General features: G+C 42.2%; 1 long non-coding RNA gene across 1 annotated transcript; it reads left to right on the top strand.

The window, feature by feature from the left end:
- Positions 1–46: 46 nt before the first annotated feature.
- LOC122458596 lies at positions 47–19,397 on the top strand. The gene is made up of 3 exons (XR_006278649.1): positions 47–454; positions 12,226–12,377; positions 18,860–19,397. It is a non-coding gene; the product is annotated as an uncharacterized LOC122458596 (long non-coding RNA).
- The last annotated feature ends 263 nt before the right edge of the window (positions 19,398–19,660 follow it).

The following is a 19,660-nucleotide window of genomic DNA, read 5'->3' as shown; positions in this document are numbered from 1 at the left end:
GAAGTGAGTAGAACTAGATAATTGAGGCTGGCTTTAACTGCACATCCAAAATTTGAATGCACCTCCATTGTGCATGCAAATGGCCAATTATCCAGCTAAGTACTTAATTTGGGGAGTAAATGCCCTTTGTAGAGGGGGATGATTTCTGGAAGAATCTACTGATGTTTGGTGAACTTGTAAGTTTATGACATCACAGATACCAAGGGACGGAGCCTTGATTAATTTAGAGATGAAGTGATTTTCATTCAAGTTGATTAATTTGGAATTCATTTTTTGGCCTATTTAACTCTTCACATCTGTCACAGAGCTAAAAGGAAGGATCTCTGTAAAGATTCAACACACCTGATTTTTCAAGGCTAGCTAAGAAAGCTCCTAGTCCAAATGGCTGAGTTCTTCAACTAACATCTCCAGCAAAACCAAAGTGACAGGACTATCTGAAGTGTCAAGACCTAAGGTAACAAAGAGACATTTATTTTTATTTTCTGTCCCCATATCATAAAGATACAGTGCCCTGGCCCTTGTTCAATTGCTGGGAGAAAGGGAAGAGATTCCCCACCTTCTTGTAGAAGGGTTTGAGACCATCTCAGCCCTTGTGCTTGGGGGGTGGGTGAAGAGCATGGGGACTGCTCCCTCCATGCACCTCTGGGGGAGGGCATGTTGCTCAAAGGACACCGAGGTGAGTCTACACCCCTCTCCAGCGTGCAGTGGCGAAGCACTCTGCACCATCACAAGGGACACCATGGTGTTCTCATGGCCCTGGCACCCCAAAGACTGTGGTAGGGGGGGTTAAGGAGGAGAGGTACTATGCAGTATGATTCTCCCCGGACAGTATGTCTCTGTACTGCCACATACACCACCTGCCACAATATCTATGGCACCATTTCTCAAAGTGAGAGACGAAGTAGCCTGTTGTGAGAGTAAGTGCTTAGACTGAGTGACAAAATGGATATTTATTTAACAAATGGTAATGGATCCCTGGGACCCATTCTGGTGCATACTGTAGATTCTTAGGACATGATCCTCTGCCCAGGGAGATCAATGGAAGAATGTTCAGGTCCTTATTTTGAACATTTATAAAATATGTTTGGTACTCATGATCATGAGAGTTTCAAAGCAGCTATTTGCCTGGGTGAAGTATTGTATTAGATAACTCAAGGCATGTTCAGCAGCTTCTCGTGTGTGGGGGTGGGTCGGTGGTAAAGGCCAGTGCTTTTGGTGTTGAAAGTCCCAGGTTGAGCCATATGTATTTGTATGTAGGTGACCATGGCTTGTTTCTATCTGTCCCACTTAGGAGATGAAGTAGGAATGCAGAAATAGCAGGAGATTGGCTGTTCTCACAGAATACATTCATTATTATTTACAGGGGCACCTAGAGATCTCCCTGCTGAGTCAGGGCCCTAGTGTACCAGGCACTGTACATGCATTTAGAACCAGTCACTGGCCCAAAGAGATGATGATCTAAATAGACAAGACTAAGGCTGAGAAGGTAAAAACTTGCACAGAGAGGTGAAGTAACTTGCCAAGGTCATCAGTGTGGGTGAGTGGCAGAGCTGAAATAAAACCCAGGTATCCTCACCCCCCATGCTGCTTCTTTTTTCTTCCTTGGCTGAAAGAAAAAGGGAATGGGAATTCCCTGTGCCAAGCAGAACCTGGGGGGCCTTGTAAGGCAGCTTCCCATCTGGTTCAGAAGCAGGTGATGCAGAGCCAGCCATTTTCTTAGTGTCACCGAGTGATTTACAAAATGTTCACATATCCAGTTTCCTTAGACAGAGATGGTAACAAATGTCATGTAGGGATCTCCCTCTTCCAGAAACATCAGGTCAGGCACCATTACCCTGCCCCCAGAAAGAGATCCTGTCTCTCTCTCCTAGGTCTCACATCAATCTCTTTGCTTAATTCAGTCTCTTCTTTCTGCCTCAGTCCCTGGGTTTTGCACCTGGGAAGCCCCTCATCCCAGGCTGCTCACTGGGACTCTAATGGCCTGGAAAAATGAGCCTGGACATCTACCCTCCTGTCCTGCCTCTCTTTTGTGACCTAAAGGAAATTCAGAGTTCCAGGTGCTAGACCAAGGAGGGGGCTGTAACCCGCACAAGGCCCTTCAAGACCATTGATGTGGTGACTGCATAGCATCATGCCTCTTTCTATGGGGAATTTCATACTGACTGCTCCTACATCGGTGACTCCTAATGGATAGCCGCCATTGTCATCAAATTGTAACAGACTCCTAGGAAAATTCTAGCCCAATTCTGTAGACTCAAGTTTAAGCATCCAGGCTTTGAGGTATTGTTCTGAACTAATGGCACCTTAGAGACTAACAAATTTATTAGAGCATAAGCTTTCGTGAGCTACAGCAACTAAGTTACTGAAGATTTTGGGTCTGATTCTGTGCTGTGCCTCTGAGGTGCATCACAACATTTGCAGGCCAGTGAGAGCGGGGGGGCGGGGCGGGTCATGGTGACTTGAAGCCACCTTTCTGTCTCTCGATCCTAGGCTGTCCTGGGAGCTGTTGTAATTACAGCCACCCTCCCATGACACCCTGTGTCTGCAGCACATCCTGGAATCTCTGCAGCACTGTCCCCCAACATGCCTCTTTCATCCCAGCCCCACCCAGCCATGTCCCCTACATTGGAGCTTGCAAAAGGGATCCTTGGAAAGCAGTTGGATGTCTGTCTTCTGCAGTGCCTGAGCCAGGGGAATCCTCTCTCTACCAGCGACGGGGCTCTTAGGGCCCCTTCATGCTGCTCTGGCCCTCTTAGGCACTGTGAAGGGGCTGCAGCGCACAGGTGATGATCTCATTTGAGTTTTGCTTCTCAGTAGTTGTGACATAACTATCACACAAGCCTTTACCGCATGACTCTCCAGAAATACCCACCCAGCCTGAGAGTCAGTTGACACTAAGGTTTAAAGTGCTGTAGGTCAAAACCTTAGCCAGAAATATAGTTGAGATGAGTCAGTCTCATGCAGAGTAATATGCAAGTGAATAAGAAAACGAACCTGTTTGAAGAAAGGGGATGAAATGGGAAAGATCAGAGGGAGGCAAGAGAAAACTGAAGTGGTGGGGGAAGGGCAGAAAACCGAAAAGAAAATGGTTAAAGGGTGTAGAGAGAGCAAATAGCATGGAGATAAGGGAGAGGGCCAGAAGAAGAGAAAGAAACAAAGTAAAAACTACACCAAGAACACACACCAATTTGGTCCCAGCTTCATTAGCTGGAAAGTTTAGAGGCACAAGGAGTGAATGGTTAGGTTCTTTATGGTTAGTAAATTTAATTTTCTTCTCTAGCAGAAGAGGAGGGGCCTTCTTTACCTTTTCCCTTGTCCTTCAACCCCCTCCCCCACTACCACAGTCATCTGTTAAATGACACCTTAAGGCATCATCCTGCAAATAGTTGCTACCATGAAGTGGCAAGTGATCACTGGTCATGATAGGAAGTGTGTGCAGGATCAGGCCTTTGATAGCAAAGTCTGTAGGGTAGAGACCCTGGGTCAGATCCTCAGTCAATAAATTGGCACAGCTCAATTGAAGCCCATATTCTTTATTCTTGTATTAAGCATCCTACAGATCATAGAATCATAGAATATCAGGGACCTCAGGAGATCATCTAGTCCAACCCCCTACTCAAAGCAGGACTAATCCCCAACTAAATCATCCCAGCCAGGGCTTTGTCAAGCCTGATCTCAAAAACTTCTAAGGAAGGAGATTCCACCACCTCCCTAGGTAACGCATTCCAGTGTTTCACCACCCTCCTAGTGAAAGCTTTTCCTAATATCCAACCTAAACCTTCCCCACTGCAACTTGAGACCACTACTCCTTGTTCTGTCATCTGCAACCACTGGGAACAATCTAGATCCATCCTCTTTGGAACCCCCTTTCGCGTAGTTGAAAGCAGCTATAAATCCCTCCTCATTCTTCTCTTCCGCAGACTAAACAATCCCAGTTCCCTCAGCCTCTCCTCATAAGTCAAGTGTTCCAGTCCCCTAATCATTTTTGTTGCCCTCCACTGGACGTTTTCCAATTTTTCCACATCCTTCTTGTAGTGTGGGGCCCAAAACTGAACACGGTACTCCAGATGAGGCCTCACCAATGTCGAATAGAGGGGAACAATCATGTCTCTCGATCTGCTGGCAAAGCTCCTACTTATATAGTCCAAAATGCCATTGGTCTTCTTCCACTGTTGACTCGTATCCAGCTCCTCGTCCACTGTAATCCCTAGCTCCTTTTCTGCAGAACTGCTGCCTAGCCATTTGGTCCCTAGTCTGTAGCGGTGCATGGGATTCTTTGGTCTTAAGTGTAGGACTCTGCACTTGTGCTTGTTGAACCTCATCAGATTTCTTTTGGCCCAATCCTCTAATTTGTCTAGGACCCTCTGTATCCTATCCCTAACCTCCAGCGTATCTACCTCTCCTCCTTAGTGTCATCTGCAAACTTGCTGAGGGTGCAATCCACACCATCCTCCAGATCATTTATGAAGATTTATGGCTCTAATTATACAATGAGGAGAACACTGTTTTGAACAGCTGAACATCCATCCTTGGTCCATGAGATCTAACATTTTACTACTTTCCAATGTAAGCTGTTTTTGATGTACTCTTGTGTCCACGGGAATTTGCAGCAATCTATTCTGTAGTCCAGGCAAAGTCTCAAGATTTCCCCAAACTCAGTTTGAACCAAACTACACAGGAATCTTTGTAAAGAACAATCTTGGGCCTTTTGAAAACCTACTGAATGCTCAGAAGTACTAATGCATTCCACATTTGGTCTTTAAATGCTAATTGGTAGCATACTGTGTATGGGATCACACTTTGACTAGCCAGTATTTCCTAGGTCATGTCCCTGCAAGACCTGCTCTGCCCCCAGTGCCTTTATGTGACCTGCCCTTTTGAACTTTTAATCCTACTTCTGGTCAAAGAGCAGTAGTAGCTCAATCCATGCTTTAAACCACTGGAATTTTTCCCCTGGCTTTTTTTAATATTTGCTTGTGTGGTCCCCCAACTTCCTTAGCTGGTTATGATGCAGGATGTCTTGTGAAGGCCTAACTGAAGGACTCAGAAGCACTTGGTACTTTATGATAAAACTGTTGTCCTTGGTAAACATCAGAGGGGTGTGTGTGTGTGTTTTTAATGTATTCTAATCTTTATCCGATTAGTCTGCCATTTCCCTGTGAAATTATGATCTTTGCTGTCCATTTAAGCAAGCTAGTTTATATACAAGATGAGTGAGAGAAGAAAAGCCATCAAGAAGCTCTTTATCAAAACAGTGCTTGGAGTGGACCCTCGTGGAGGCTAATCAGCAATTTAATAGCTATGGTAAGGGGAAATATCAGAAAACTAACTATACAGAAAGGAGGGAGAGAGCCTCAACTGGTGTCAGTCAGTGGGCTAATTTGAGTTTAATGTAACTAAGCACTTGGGAAAAGGATGGGGGGAGGAGACCCTTCTTTCCCCCAAATGAGTCATATGAAAATAAGACCTCCTTAAGAGAGCCTCCTGCATCACTAAGCATTATTTGTACCTGAGAGTGATTTTAATAATAATACCTAGGTCTCCTAGACTTTTCATCCCACATTGGTAGCCTATCACTGGTCTAAAGGTGGGAGTGAGGGGTGACGGCAGCAACACCAGCACCTCTTCTTCCTCTTCCGGCCATTTTGCCAAAATGTCTTGTGTCAAATTTGAAAAAAAAATTGTATTGCCCAAATGCATTTTTCATCTAAACTATTTGTCTGAAAAATTGTACCCAGCTCTAGTTGCATCAACACTTGTTTGTTGAAATTAGCTTTCTGGTTCCAGGCATGTAACCAGCCAGAGTATACTCCTTAACCTGTCATCTATGCAGGGCAGGTGCATCCAACAGCTGACAGTGTACCAGAAACAGCTTCTTCTGGAGCAGTAGCTCAAGGGGCAAAACAAAAGCAAACTATGTTGTGGCACGTTTGGGATGTATGTGTGAGATAATTGTGTGTTTGCATGCATCCATCTGCAGCATGTATGCACTTGGTTTTAAGTGATGGCATCAACCTCAAATGGCTTGGAGGTGAGGTGTGGGTTAGATAAAAATCCAGATCTTTAGAGGCCTACTGGAAACTTACCTGAACTTAGGGTGCGTTCTAGCTCTTAGGCAAGTTGTTGGCAAAACTCCCATTGTATTCAGTAGTGCAGGATCCTTATTCAACGGCCAAAATTCTCAGAACCTCTGGGTGTTCTCATGATACTTCGAATATTGCTTGCGGAGAATAAATACCAAAAACTTCAAATATGCAGAGTCATTTTCCTGTGAAATAAGTCTTAATATTATGGAAACTGCCCCTGTTGGATACATACACCCTGTATTATGTAGGCCAGAGAAACAGGCAGCATACGATGCATCCAACCTGAAAAGGGAACACTATATTTTATGTAAACAAGCATTCTTATTTACATTCAGCCCCAATCAGAATCAGGGTCATGGTATACTAGGTGCCAGACAACCAAATGGGGGGGAAAAATAGTTCTTGCCCTGAAGAGTTTACAATTTAATTTAACACAAGACATGATAAGCTAATATAACAAACAGGCAGAAGGTGGCAATAACATTGACAGGAAGTCATGGTCACTTAGACTGGCCATATTCATGATCTGCAGGGTGAAGGGATTTAAATTTTAACCATAAAGTGTTTGTCTCCGGATCCAGGCCACTTAGCTGTTTGGAAATAAGCAAGAAGCAGGATTTCCAATTGCTTAACTAAACTGAGCTGTATGATCTATCCAGATTGGCACATATCTAACTTCTCTGTTACTCGATACACCTGTCTGAGATGTGGCTTTTATGTGACTGATGCGTCAGTGGTGTAGCATCTAATCCCTATTAGTAACAAATCTAGAAAATCTTGGGAAAGATCTATTAATGACTCACTAGTCTATAAACTGCATTGCATCACAGTTCCTTTAGGACAGTTAAATTCTGACAGCTAATCAAACATCTAGGAATATTAACTGAATCCCTGCTCTGGACTCTACAAAGGCTATTAATCTTAATGTAAAGTTATCTTAAAAACACCCATAGCTATCTTAAAGAAATGGGTTCATTCTATATTTTCAGTAGCTACTGAATTATAGTGAGGATTGAACAGTACCATCCCTAACCTTTTGTTGGTTTAAAGGTTTGGTGTTGTAATTATTGACAGATAGTGGGGAAGACTGTGTAAATCCCCCAGAAAAGACAATGGGTCTAAGTCTGCCATGACATATACCCAATGAAATACCATTTATCCATTCAACAGGTGTGCGTCAGGACAGAATATTTCTCATCGGCTTTTTAGCTCAGATTACTGGTCTGCGTAGTTTTCTGTGCAATGCTGGTGAAAGCAAAACTTAGACCATCAAAGCTATAGGTTTCAGGGTTTTTTTTTTCATGTGGTTATGCTCGTAGTAGTGACACTGTGAGTAACGTAAGGGAACAGGAAAAAAGCTGCTGTTGTAGGTAGGGAAAGACAGACAAGCAGAGATCATATGTCCACTGCCATTAATCCTCCTCAAATAGTCTTTAAGCTTGATCCAAAGTCACTGATTTCATTCCTCCCTCTCTCTACTGCCATTCTTGAGTCACTATCAGGTTCCTTAACCCTGCTCCACAGTTTAGTAGGCTGGCCTGACTGGCTCCAATTAGACTGGGACCAATATCGCCTTGTTTTGTGAGCTGCACTTGCTACAAAACATTTAGAGACTCCTAGAGGTGTAGAATTGGAAGGGACCCCAAGACTCTTCTAGTCCAGTCCCCTGCACTCAAGACAGGACTGTGTAATAACTAGACCAGGGATCGGCAACCTTTGGCGGGCTGGGACGGTTTGTTTACCTGCAGCATCCACAGGCTTGGCCGACTGCAGCTCCCACTGGCCACGGTTTGCTGTTCCAGGCCAATGGGGGCTGCGGAAAGTGGCGGCCAGCACGTCTCTCGGCCCGTGCCGCTTCCTGCAGCCCTCATTGGCCTGGAACGGTAAACCATGGCCAGTGGGAACTGTGGTTGGCTGAACGTGTGGACACTGTGGGGTAAACAAACTGTTCTGTCCCGCCAGTGAATTTTCCTGAGGGGCTGCATGCCAAAGGTTGCCGATCCCTGAACTAGACCATTCCTGACAGGTGTTTGTCTAACCTGTTCCACACACAGCTAGTCTGAACAGAAGATGTTTGTTTCCATCACAACACGCTAATTTTATGTTAATAACAAAGTAAAAGATGGAAGAAAAACTTTAACCCCAGAGCCAGACTCCCTAGCTTTGGGGTTGGGGATGATTGGATGTGGAGCCAGATCAAATCTTGCAGCTTGAGACCATCTCTAAGGTCAGCAGTAGAGCTGGTCAAGTATTTTCCATCAAAACTGTATTTTCAAAGGAAAATTGGAATTTTGGCTAAATGTTATGTTTTGCAGAAAGTCTCTGCTTTCTGTAGAGCACTGATTCCCTCCGCCCCAAATGCATACCCCAAAATTCAGCAAAACAAAAATACTTTTATTTGGATGGTCTGAGGTTCCTCATGGAGCTGTTTTGTTTTCTCCTCATGTCCCCATCCTCCTCAGTGGGCCATGCTCCCCATCTAGAATGCATCTCCTTTGAAACACCACAGCCTTTATTGTATCCCCTTCCATCATCAAAGGGGGAGAAAGTGGTGCATCATGGGAGATGTAGTCAATCCAGGGAGCTCAGCCAACAGAGTAGAATTGGAGCCTGAAGCACCCAAATTCCAACTTGGGAAGCATTACTCAAAACTGAAACAAACTGAGATTTGTTTTTTTGCCATAAAGTCAAACTTTTCTGTGGAAAAACTTCAATGAATATGTACTCTTTTTCATTTTTCTCTAAACTTTTGGAAGTCTTTTTTCTGACCACTTCTAGTTAACGGTTGTCAGATGCCTTTTGTTCCTTAAATGCCTCTGAGCCCTTATTCCTGGATGTGAATTGAGCTCTATGTGTATTCAAACTATTGAGATGGCCTACTCTCCTGTCTGTGAGCCTGATCCAAAGCTTTCTATTAACTTCAAATCAGACCCCTCTGGATTACACCTCATTTGTAGAGCTGTCCTTAATCATAAGCTGTGTAAGTGGCCAGTGAAGGTCCCTTTCTCTTCTGCTAAATCAGCAACTTGTGCTGGGTTCATTCTACCACCACCACCTTTGGAGTATCAAAACTACAATAGGACACAAATAATGGTTTGATGCCCTCACTCATCACATCTCAACAATGTGAACCCAGCTCTTTTCTGGTGCCTCACCCCAAGACTCCAGCCCTACTTGAGTTTGTGCTCCAATCAGCACCAACAGATGGCTGTTTCATGGAAAGATGTATAGAGTTCAGGATTACGTCATTTGGAAAAGCAGCCACTATTTCTAGTGTTCTGAGATCTATCTGTGTTAAAATGGTAAACTGTCACTTTAAATTTCAGGTTTTCCTGAACCTGCTTGCCAGGGAAGAGGCTCTGTGGGGAAGTGTGGGAGCTAGGCCTAGCAGCAGTCAGTCTGCAGACAGCTAGCTGATAAAAAGGTGGAGTGTGTTATACCTCTCTGCTTTAGGGAGCAGCTTGTTTTGTCTGTTTTTGGTTACTGCGTGTTATCATTCTGGATTCTAAGAAATAAAGTCGAGTTATGTTGCAACCTTCCAGCAAGAGTATTTGATGGGTTTTTTTTAACTTTTGTGTTTGCTGTGAACACATGACACTATTCACATGCAATAATCTTTCCTCAACTGCAGTGTCATCAGAGAGCTTAGAATGAACACATATGGCAGTTCCATGGGCACACTTCATCAAGATCTCTGTTAGTGACAGGCATGTTTACACAATTCAGTGTTATGGTTCAAAAACAAAATTCTGCTCAGACAGGTCAAAAATGTGCTTTAAAAACACACCTTTAATGTATCCCTTGCATCTGAAAACATTTGGTGGTTTTTTTCTTTTGTACAGCACACAGTAACTGAACCCCAATCCTTCCCCTGAGTCTAAACTTGAGGAAGCTGGAAACTACATTGAACCTGAAATACATGAAGATGTATAGCAGAGGCTATCACATTTTTTTTTCTCTCGGCTGCCTCCACAGAGTCTTAACTGTAGAGGGGTCAGTACTGATGAGTAATTTTGTATGTTGTGATGCTCCAATACCTAGAAACAAAAGTAAATGTCAGAGGTTCAGAATTTCCTGGCTCTGGTTTAGAGTCAAACTTTTAATGCTGTTTGAATGTGCGGTTGGTGGGGAGTTAGTTTGGTTGTGCCGATCTGGGAAAGAAGTAAATACTTAGAAATGTCACCAGTAGGACAGATAATTCTTTGCATTTGAAGTGCTCACAAACATTTGATTTTTATTATTTTTTTGGTGCTTCCAATGCCTATTCCAGGCCCTAATGTGCATTCAGTTGGGACCTTGAGGAAGAATGGAATGGTTTTAGGCTTAGGTTGCTAGCCTAGGATTTGTGAGACAGTTTGATTCATTGCTCCACCACAGGCTGTCTATGGGCAAGTCACTTAGTCTCTGTGAACTTTAGATCCCCATCTGTAAAATGGGGATAATAGCACCCCATGAGGTAAGGAAGTGCTATGAGGGTAAATAAGACTGTGAAGTGCTCAAGGAACTATGGTAATAGGGGCCATATGACTTCCAAAGATAGAAGTCCACAGGAGACTCTCCATTGACTGACTTATATGGATTTAAAATCAGACCTCAGCACTACATATTATTTAAAATATTACGTAATATTAATGTAATACTTAAAAATAGTCTTAAAAATAACAAGTCCATTATTGTGCCGTCCTATAATAATAGCAACATTGACCCACTATCTTGATCACACACACACACCTAGAATTTTCAGACATCATTCCATGGACCCTGCTTTGCCATAAATGCCTACAGATCAAGAAAAGTTTTTTGCAGCATCCCCCGAAGGTAGTCAAATTAAGGCTCTTGCAAACTAGCTAATGGTTTCAACATCCTTGTGAAGTAATAACTACTATCTCTAAGGGAAATCAAGACAATCTTTCTGTGTGTGGAGAAATGGGTGGCCATGCCATCTAGCTGGCTTTCCTCTGTGATCTTTCACGGGTGTATACATGTTTATCAGGGCTGGTTCAAGACAGGAAAAACTAGTTGGTGAGGTGACGGAGGGGTTAAATTAAGGATTCAAAACAGATGTATATTTTCACTTCTTTACCCCATAACTTTTTCTGTTTTTAATATAATACACATTTAATTTTAATTAAAAACATTACCAAACTGGCTACTCAATATTTTTCATTTACTGCAAATCTGATATATGGACAGACAAAAAAAATTTGGATAGCCATTTTGATAATTTTTAGTGTTACTCCATTTTTTTTTTTAAAAAGCAACATTTTTACCCAAAAATGGTTATATTGTAAACAACTTTCATGTTTTGATGTCAATTTTTTGTGTTTAAAAAAAGTCTGTAGAAAAGGCCATTTTTGGACAAATTGTTTAACATTGTTCAGTTCTAGTATTTTTTTTTTTTCTAGTAGAGCATGCAGTTCATAGATTTGTAAAGTTAAAACCCAGAGGGACCATGAGATCAACTAGCCTGACCTCTTGTATATCACAGGTCATTAAATTTCACCCAGCTATGCCTGTGTCGAGCCCAATAATTTGTCTAACTAAAGACAATAGGCCCTTTTCAAGCATGAGAGGGAAAGATCCCTACCCCAAAGCTGAGAGTCTAAAAAGACAAAACAGAGATGGCAGGGGGGAGAAAGGGATGGCAGAATAAAAGTAAAATGGTGACCCTGCAGGATTCCTTCAGTTTGTACTAGGTAAGGAAAAGGGGAATGTTGCCAGATCCCATGCTGCCATCCCAGAGACAGCCAGTTGTCTTGGAGTAAGGAGACCTGGGCTATATTACCAGCTCTGCCATTCGCATTCTGTGTGACCTTGAATAAGTCACTTACCTTCACTGTGCCTCAGTCTTCTCACCAGTAAAATGGGAATAACTAATCTTTTGTCCGCCTTGATGAAACATTTGGATATGGTTGCTAAGTGCCTAATAAAAGCTAATTATTGTTATGAATGAGAGTCAAGGAATGCTCAGATCCACCAACTGTTGGTGTAAGTGGGTTAATGGACTCCACTAATCAACCCAGATCTGCCCAAGGCACATGTAAATTTTCTCTCTGTAGTAGAATTTGACCAAGCTACAGGGAGATACTGCTGTTACAAAACATTTCCCCTGACTCTACCTTTGATCTCTATCCTCAAGGTCACATCAGTGTCCTGATCTTCTGAGAACAAGATGGTGGCTTCTTAGAAGCACCTAGTACATATTGAGCAGCTGTTATCTGGCTTACAAGTAGCATCTTCTCTCGTGTAATGGGGGTATAAACAGAAGATGGGAACTTTTTATAGTAAAAGGTCAAGAATTTTAAAAAAGTGTGAGATTCTGTAGTGGTGTTTTCTCTCTCCCTATCTCCCCACCTCCTGACCCTCTGTTTTTGTCTAATCAGCATGTGAGTCAAATGTGGGCTCCTACCAAATATTTATCGTATTACACAAGTGCTCAGTGGTCTAATGCCTGGTGTGGTGGCCTCTGGATATAGACTGTAGTGTTGATGATTCCACTTGACTTTTAAAGGAATCAGTTGGTTTATAAGTGTGTGTGTGTGTGTGTGTGTGTGTGTGTGTGTGTGTCGGGGGGGAGGGGGTTGGTTGGCTGATGGTAAGGTAACTGGGGTTAGTAGAGGTTACACCAAGGAGTGTGTACCTGTCACAACCTTTGTTTGCTGAGGGAAGTGAAATTCTTCTATCCACAATCCTTCTGCCTGTGTATAGGGTCCTTCATATAAAAAATAAAGGAATCCATCTTGACATATAGCAGCAACAACAACAACAAAAATCCTGTCTGACTATTTGAAGCATTATATTTTTGGGTTAGGATTTATAACTCGAAACTGAGCAGACAGACAAAAGAAGAACTTTGCTATCCCCCTGTTAACAGAAGGTTACACATTTGGCACCGAAATCATTGACTTCTATCCTGTGGGCTTTTTCTATAAACTGTAGAAAACAACATGCAAATTTGTGTCAATTTGTTCCACTTTGTATAATATACTTAAATAGTCAATAGGCCAGAAATAGGGAGTGAGAGTGACTCTATAGCCCAGTGGTTAGGGCTTGGCTGGAAATAATTTTTTTCCTACCTTTTTTTTTTTTTTTTTTTTAAATTTCAGTTAGTCCCAAAATGATTTTTTTTTCAATTGCTCTGTAACTATTCATAACCAGTTTTAAGTGAATTTGCTTTGATCAGGCTTCTGGTCACATAATTAAGTGCTTTGCTGAATCAGGGCTCATTGAGCAAGTCATTAGTTAGGAATGAGTCACTGAACTCTTTGTGAAACTATGATCAGAATATATATAGTCCATTTTTCCTAAATTAGCTCATTGCTATTGTGTTTCCCTGAAACAGAGAAGGGATTCTGGACTTAAACATATCACTGAAATACTGTAAATACTATTACTGCTTGAGCACTTTAATCATGTCTCTTTCCTCAAAGGAGATGTATGAATGATAGTAAGTCAGTTCTAGTGTCTTTTCCACTACATGCACTAAACAAATAGTTTATCCAGATGCAACACTGTGCAATATACACCAGTCAAGTTCAGACACTCTCAGGTAGGGAAAGTGGATCCAAACACCTCTGTATGTGTGGATGGAGAAAAGTGCCAGAGCCAGAGATCCACAGCCACTTGATATTTTAAAATAAACCTCTATGCAGCAGCATGAATAGACTCTATAGGTGTGTAACTGGATATCGTCCCACAGTTCAGCATTAACAGCCCAGCCAAGTGGCCGCTGGATAGAAGTCGTAGTGATTTTCAGTGCCAGATGTGTAACCTGCTGTTGATAGGGGGGTAGGAAAGTTCTGCTTTTGTCTGCCTGCTAGGTTTCATGATAAATTCTAACTTGACAAAAATATAATGCTTCAAATAAAGTCAGACAGGAATGCCCATGGAACAAATGGGTTTTCAGGGAAGACGTGAATCACATGTCTATTAGTCTGGTGAACTGTTAAGGGAGGTCGGGAATCTTTTTTTTTTTTTTTTTTTTCCAGGAACAGTGATTGGACAGCTAATATATACTATTTGATCAAATGTTTGTTTTTCTCTGGGACTATCCTAGATTGTTAAATCCATGGGGTAGAAATTGTCTGTTTGACAGAAACAAAGACACACCACTCATCAGTTACTGATTCAAGATCCACAAAAAGAAAAGGACTTGTAGCACCTTAGAGACTAACAAATTTATTTGAGCATAAACTTTCAGGAGCTACAGCAGTGAGCTGTAGCTCCTGAAAGCTTATGCTCAAATAAATTTGTTAGGCTTTAAGGTGCCACAAGTACTTCTTTTCTTTTTGCGGATACAGACTAACACGGCTCTACTCTGAAAATGGTTCAAGATCTGTGGTTCAATGTAAGCAATTGCTATTATTGTTATAAGTATGCTATGTGACTGAAAGGTCTCTGAAACAATATTTTTTACATAGATTTAGAGCTAGTGAGGAAAACAGAATTTCTGTCTCGGGGAATTCCTACACTTTGAAATGTTTTGTCTCCACTAAAAGTCAAAATCTTGAAATATTTTGCAGAATGGAAATTCCAAAATATTTTGATTTGGACTTTCTGAAATAGGGGTGGCCAACCTGAGCCTGAAAAGGAGCCAGAATTTACCAATGTACATTGCCAAAGAGCCACAGCAATACATCAGCATTCCCCAATCAGCTTCCCCAGTGCCTACTGGCAGCCCCGCCGATCAGCACCTCCCCATCCCTCCCCGCACCTCCTGATCAGCTGTTTCCTGGCATGCAGGAGGCTTGGAGGGAAAGGGGAGGAGTGAGAGCATAGCAGGCTCAGGGGAGGGGGCGGGAAGGGGTGGAGTAGGAGCAGAGCTAGGGGTTGAGCAGTGAGCACCCCCCAGCACATTGGAAAGTTGGCGCCTGGAGCTCCAGCCCTATATAAGGAGCCACATATTAACTTCTGAAGAATCGCATGTGGCTCCGGAGGCACAGGTTGGCTACCCCTGTTTTGAAACAACCTAATTTTTTTGATAATGTCCAAACACGTCATGTCAATAATATGGAAACAATATATAATAAATACTAAATGACAAACTCCACTTCAGCTTTGAATTTTCCCACTGAAAATTGTCAAAAATCCATATATTCATGCAAAACATTTTGAAGAAACAGCATTTAATAACACAAAGCTGTTTTCCTGAAATTTTTTCAACCAGCTCTACTTCTATTATGATGTGGTCCACACTATGCTAATTTGAGCATTGCTTCTATACCACCAATACCCAGACTAGTTTTTCCTCAACTAAACTGAGAAAGTAAATTACCTGGGACCTGGTGAGTTTTTATGAGCTGACTAGTATTCATAAACTTGGAGTGTCCCAGTAAGTAAATAGTAACCACTTCCTCCAGCTGAGACAACATTCCTTGGCTGTAATGTTCATGTAACATCTGGAAAGTGAATTCACTCCATCTTAATAGTAACTAGTAATAGATGTCTTCAACTCCTGAGCACATCTCACATTGCACATAGGAAGGGAAGGGTTATTTTTTTATTGTTAGCTACTTCCATCTTAAAATCTGTTAATCATCTATTCCTTTCTGGTATTACTACATCCTCAGATTGTTTGTAACTGGTATAATTAAATAATCCCAAAGCAGTCATCAGGGTGACATTGTTAGGTATTATACAAATGTAGAATAAAGGGAGAGTCCCTGTCCCAAAGAGTACAGTTTAAGTAAGAAAGTCAACGTTTTCTGACCAACAGATCCTGAGGGTTGATATCCAGGAGATCTCAGTCTCACCAAATTCAGATGCAAATTAGTATCTGGCTCAGGCTGATTGAGATTAATAACCTTGAGAACCTCAGATGAAAGGGACTCTAAAAGTGTGCAGGGTTTTGCAAACTTCAGTTCAACCTCACAACATGCCTGTAAACTATTATTTGTTAAACGCTTTTCGCAGCCCAATAAAGGTAGAGAGAAATGAAATGATTCATCCAAGGTCACAGCCAGCTAGTGGCATAATAAACTTGACCTATTGAGGGAATATTGAAAAAAAATGGGTTTCTTTAGTAAAGAGAAGACTGAGAGGGGACATAACAGTTTTAAAGCACGTAAAAAGGTTGTTACAAGGAGGAGGGAGAAAAATTGTTCTCCTTAACCTCTGAGGAGAGGATCAGAAGCAATGGGTTTCAATTGCAGCAAGGGCTGTTTATGTTGGACGTTAGGAAAAACTTCCTAACTGTCAGGGTAGTTAAGCACTGGAATAAGTTGTCTCGGGAGGTTGTGGAATCTCAATCACTGGAGATATTTAAGAGCAGGTTAGACAAACACCTGTCAGGGATGGTCTAAATCAGAGATTGGCAACCTTTGGCACGTGGCCTGTCAGGGAAATCAGCTGGCGGGCAGGAATGGTTTGTTTACCTGCAGCATCCGCAGGTTCAGCCGATCGCAGCTCCCACTGGCTGCGGTTCACCGTTCCAGGCCAATGGGGGCTGTGGGAAGCAGTGCAGGCCAAGGGATGGGCTTGCCGCTGCTTCCCACAGCCCCCATTGGCCTGGAACGGTGAACCGCGGCCAGTAGGAGCTGCGATCGGCTGAACCAGTGGATGCTGCAGGTAAACAAACTGTCCTGGCCTGCCAGCAGATTTCCCTGATGGGCTGCATGCCAAAGGTTGCCGATCCCTGATCTAAATAATACTTAGTCCTGCCAGGAGTGGAGGGGGACTGGGCTAGATGACCTCTTGAGGTCCCTTCCAGTCCTATGATTTTTATAATCAGGAATATATGCCAAGAACAGAATCTCCTGCCAATCTCTGATATAAGCACATTGAGGAATAATAGGATAATTTAGCCTATTCTAGTGAAAGTGCTTTTAGTTTCTATCAGGTTGGCAAGCAATATGCTGATCGGAAGTTACTAGTTTGACTTACAATCTGGTTGGGGTTTTTTGTGTACCTCCAAATAAGGTTGAAAGTTCCTGATTTCCAGTCAGTAACACGTGAGCACCTTAGTGAGTTCCCCTTACTTAGCTGAGATTCATCAATACTGATGCCTCTTTGGAAGGGCTGACACTTAATGACACAACCCAGATGAAGTCAACTGAAACCTCAGCTTTTTCAGATGGGAAATATTTTTCACTCATCTATCACAAAAAGAAATTCTTTATTGGAAACTTTATTTGGGTCAGTGTTAATGATATGTTTGAACCAAATGAAATCCAGTAAAAATCTGGACTTAGTTACTCATGAAGAGCCTTTTCAACTCTGGGACAGTTTAGTTTTCAGCAGTCTTACGCTCTCTCTCATTATCAGATGGTTTGCATTATGATTTCCCCTACCAGTTTTCTCTTTCTAATGAGGCTCTTGCTCTAAGATTTTATGTGGTTCACTTAATGTGGTGGAGAAATAAGAGTGGGATACTGTACCCATTGCACTTATGATTGTACCAAAATTAGGCCTAATCAAGGAGAGTTTTAGAGCTCAAGTTGGACTCTGGCTCCCCACAGGATGAAAGATCATTGAAGTCATTGAATCTTCTAAAGCTCAATGGAGGAAGGATGGTCTGGTGATTAAGTTACTAGATGGGGACTTAGGAGCGGTGGATTCAGTTGCTGGCTCTACCTGGGTGACATTGGACAAATCACTTTAATCTTTCTGTACCTCAGTTCCCCATATGTAAAATGGGGGATTATAGTCCTTTTTCCCCACTCTTTGTCTGGGTTGTCTAGTCTAGTCTATATTTACGACTGTCCACAAAGCAAAAATTTCACGTCATGAAAAAAATCAAGGTTTTGCATGTTTGTTTTCATCCTGCATCGGAACAAAATGAGGGAGGGAGAGGGGAGAAGAAAAACCCACAGAGGACACAGATACACCTCTAGGATAGCCTATAGGTTAGGGTACTCGCTTGCAATGATATGGGATATCCAGGTTTAAATCCTCCTGATTCAGCTGATGGATCCAGGTTCAAGTCTGCTCTGAATGCCCTCATCCTTTGGCTATTCTGGAATCTCACATGCACTCTGCCTCTGACGCAATATTCCATCCTGGAACTGATAAAGTTTAGTTGAAACTGATAACATTTCTGCGAAAAAAATTTTCAAGGTTTTCGGTGAAAAACACTTGTGGGCATACAATCTGTGGGCACACCACTAAGCACATTGCACCAACCTGCTTACTTAAGATGAGGCACTAGCAGATGTACTAAGGAGAAGGTTCCTGCATTGGCAGGGAAATGGACTAGATGACAACAGTTCCTTTCTGTTTCTAACTTCTGTGATCCTAAGACTAATTTCCATTCATTAGAACACAGCTCTTAACTACAGAGTGGGCTGTGTGCGTTTTCTTCCCTCCTCCTCTTCCCCACCAATATGTGTTAACCATATGAATGGGACCTGGCTACTCATCCATTCCTGAAAGTTGATGATAGCTTTGTTTTAAGAATAGTGAAATGAAATGGCATCACCACTCTGGCAACTGACTATGGGTGACTCATGTTGTAGGCAGCTGCTGTGTAAGATTGGAGACGGGATTCAGTAGCTAGATGTCTTTACCAGAGTGAAACTCTAATTTATTAAAGCAAAAAAAAAAAGTTTATCCCAGTGCGAGAGGCCCATCCTTGAAGAGTCATTTGTATCAGCACTGCAAATATCTGTGGAAAGAAGCTAGCGGGGGCTAAGTATAAGATTAATTACAAACTAATCTGCTAACTTGCTCTCAGGATTTATGGGACATAATTTGGATCAAGATGATTAAACTGGAGCTGCACTTATGACAAGACTAACACTGTTTTATCCTCTTTTTTTTTTTTTCCACTGAAACAGATCCATGTAGTATTCACCTGCCCTTCAGAAATCGTCTCCACCATCTTTTTTTAGAAAGAAGGTCTAAGAGGAAGCTGAACATTACTGCATGTTCTGAGTGGCACAGAGATTAGATATTCTTTAAGGATAAAGTACTTTTTATAACATATTTGGTAGTGGTAAGTGCTGAAGTCTGGAATGTTGTTGCCTCGATAACACTGTCCAGGCTGCTCAGTGTTTCTGTCCTTGGAGCTCCAGTGTTAGCAGATAATACAGCCTGCTAATTCAGCAGACCTTGTTCTTTCTCATCAAGAAAGACCACAGGCACAGTTCAGTAACAAAGGTGCTCTGCCAAGTTGATTGCCCTCAAGGCACATTACTAGCATCCCATAAGAGTTACTAATACACTAGTACATGAGTGTCCAGTGACAAGGAATGGCTCAATGAGCAGTGGGATTTTCTGCTGTCCCCTCAGCCACACAAAGGGCTAAGGCGAGGTACCCTGACATTTATAGACTGAGACAAACAACTGGAATAAATAACTTATGTACCACCTTAAATGTTTCCTGACATCAGTTACCTCCCCTTGATCCTGATATCTCAGATGCAACATCCCTATTCATTGTTCTGTCAAACTATCTTATCTTGTACTAGATTGGGGTGTATCTGTACTAGTCTTGAAATATATTTATGGAAATAGCTAATGCCTAATATACTAGCAACAACTTTGCCAAGTTCATGTACAGGACAGTGAACTTGTAAGCATCTGCTTTATTACATGGCCTGACTTGGGTTCACAGCCCCTGGTTCAGGCTTCAGATT

Source organism: Dermochelys coriacea, chromosome 2 (assembly GCF_009764565.3).
Source record: "Dermochelys coriacea isolate rDerCor1 chromosome 2, rDerCor1.pri.v4, whole genome shotgun sequence".
NCBI classification, from domain to species: Eukaryota; Metazoa; Chordata; order Testudines; family Dermochelyidae; genus Dermochelys; species Dermochelys coriacea.
The sequence above is the reverse complement of the archived record's forward strand: the minus strand, read 5'-3'. Positions and strand labels throughout refer to the sequence as shown.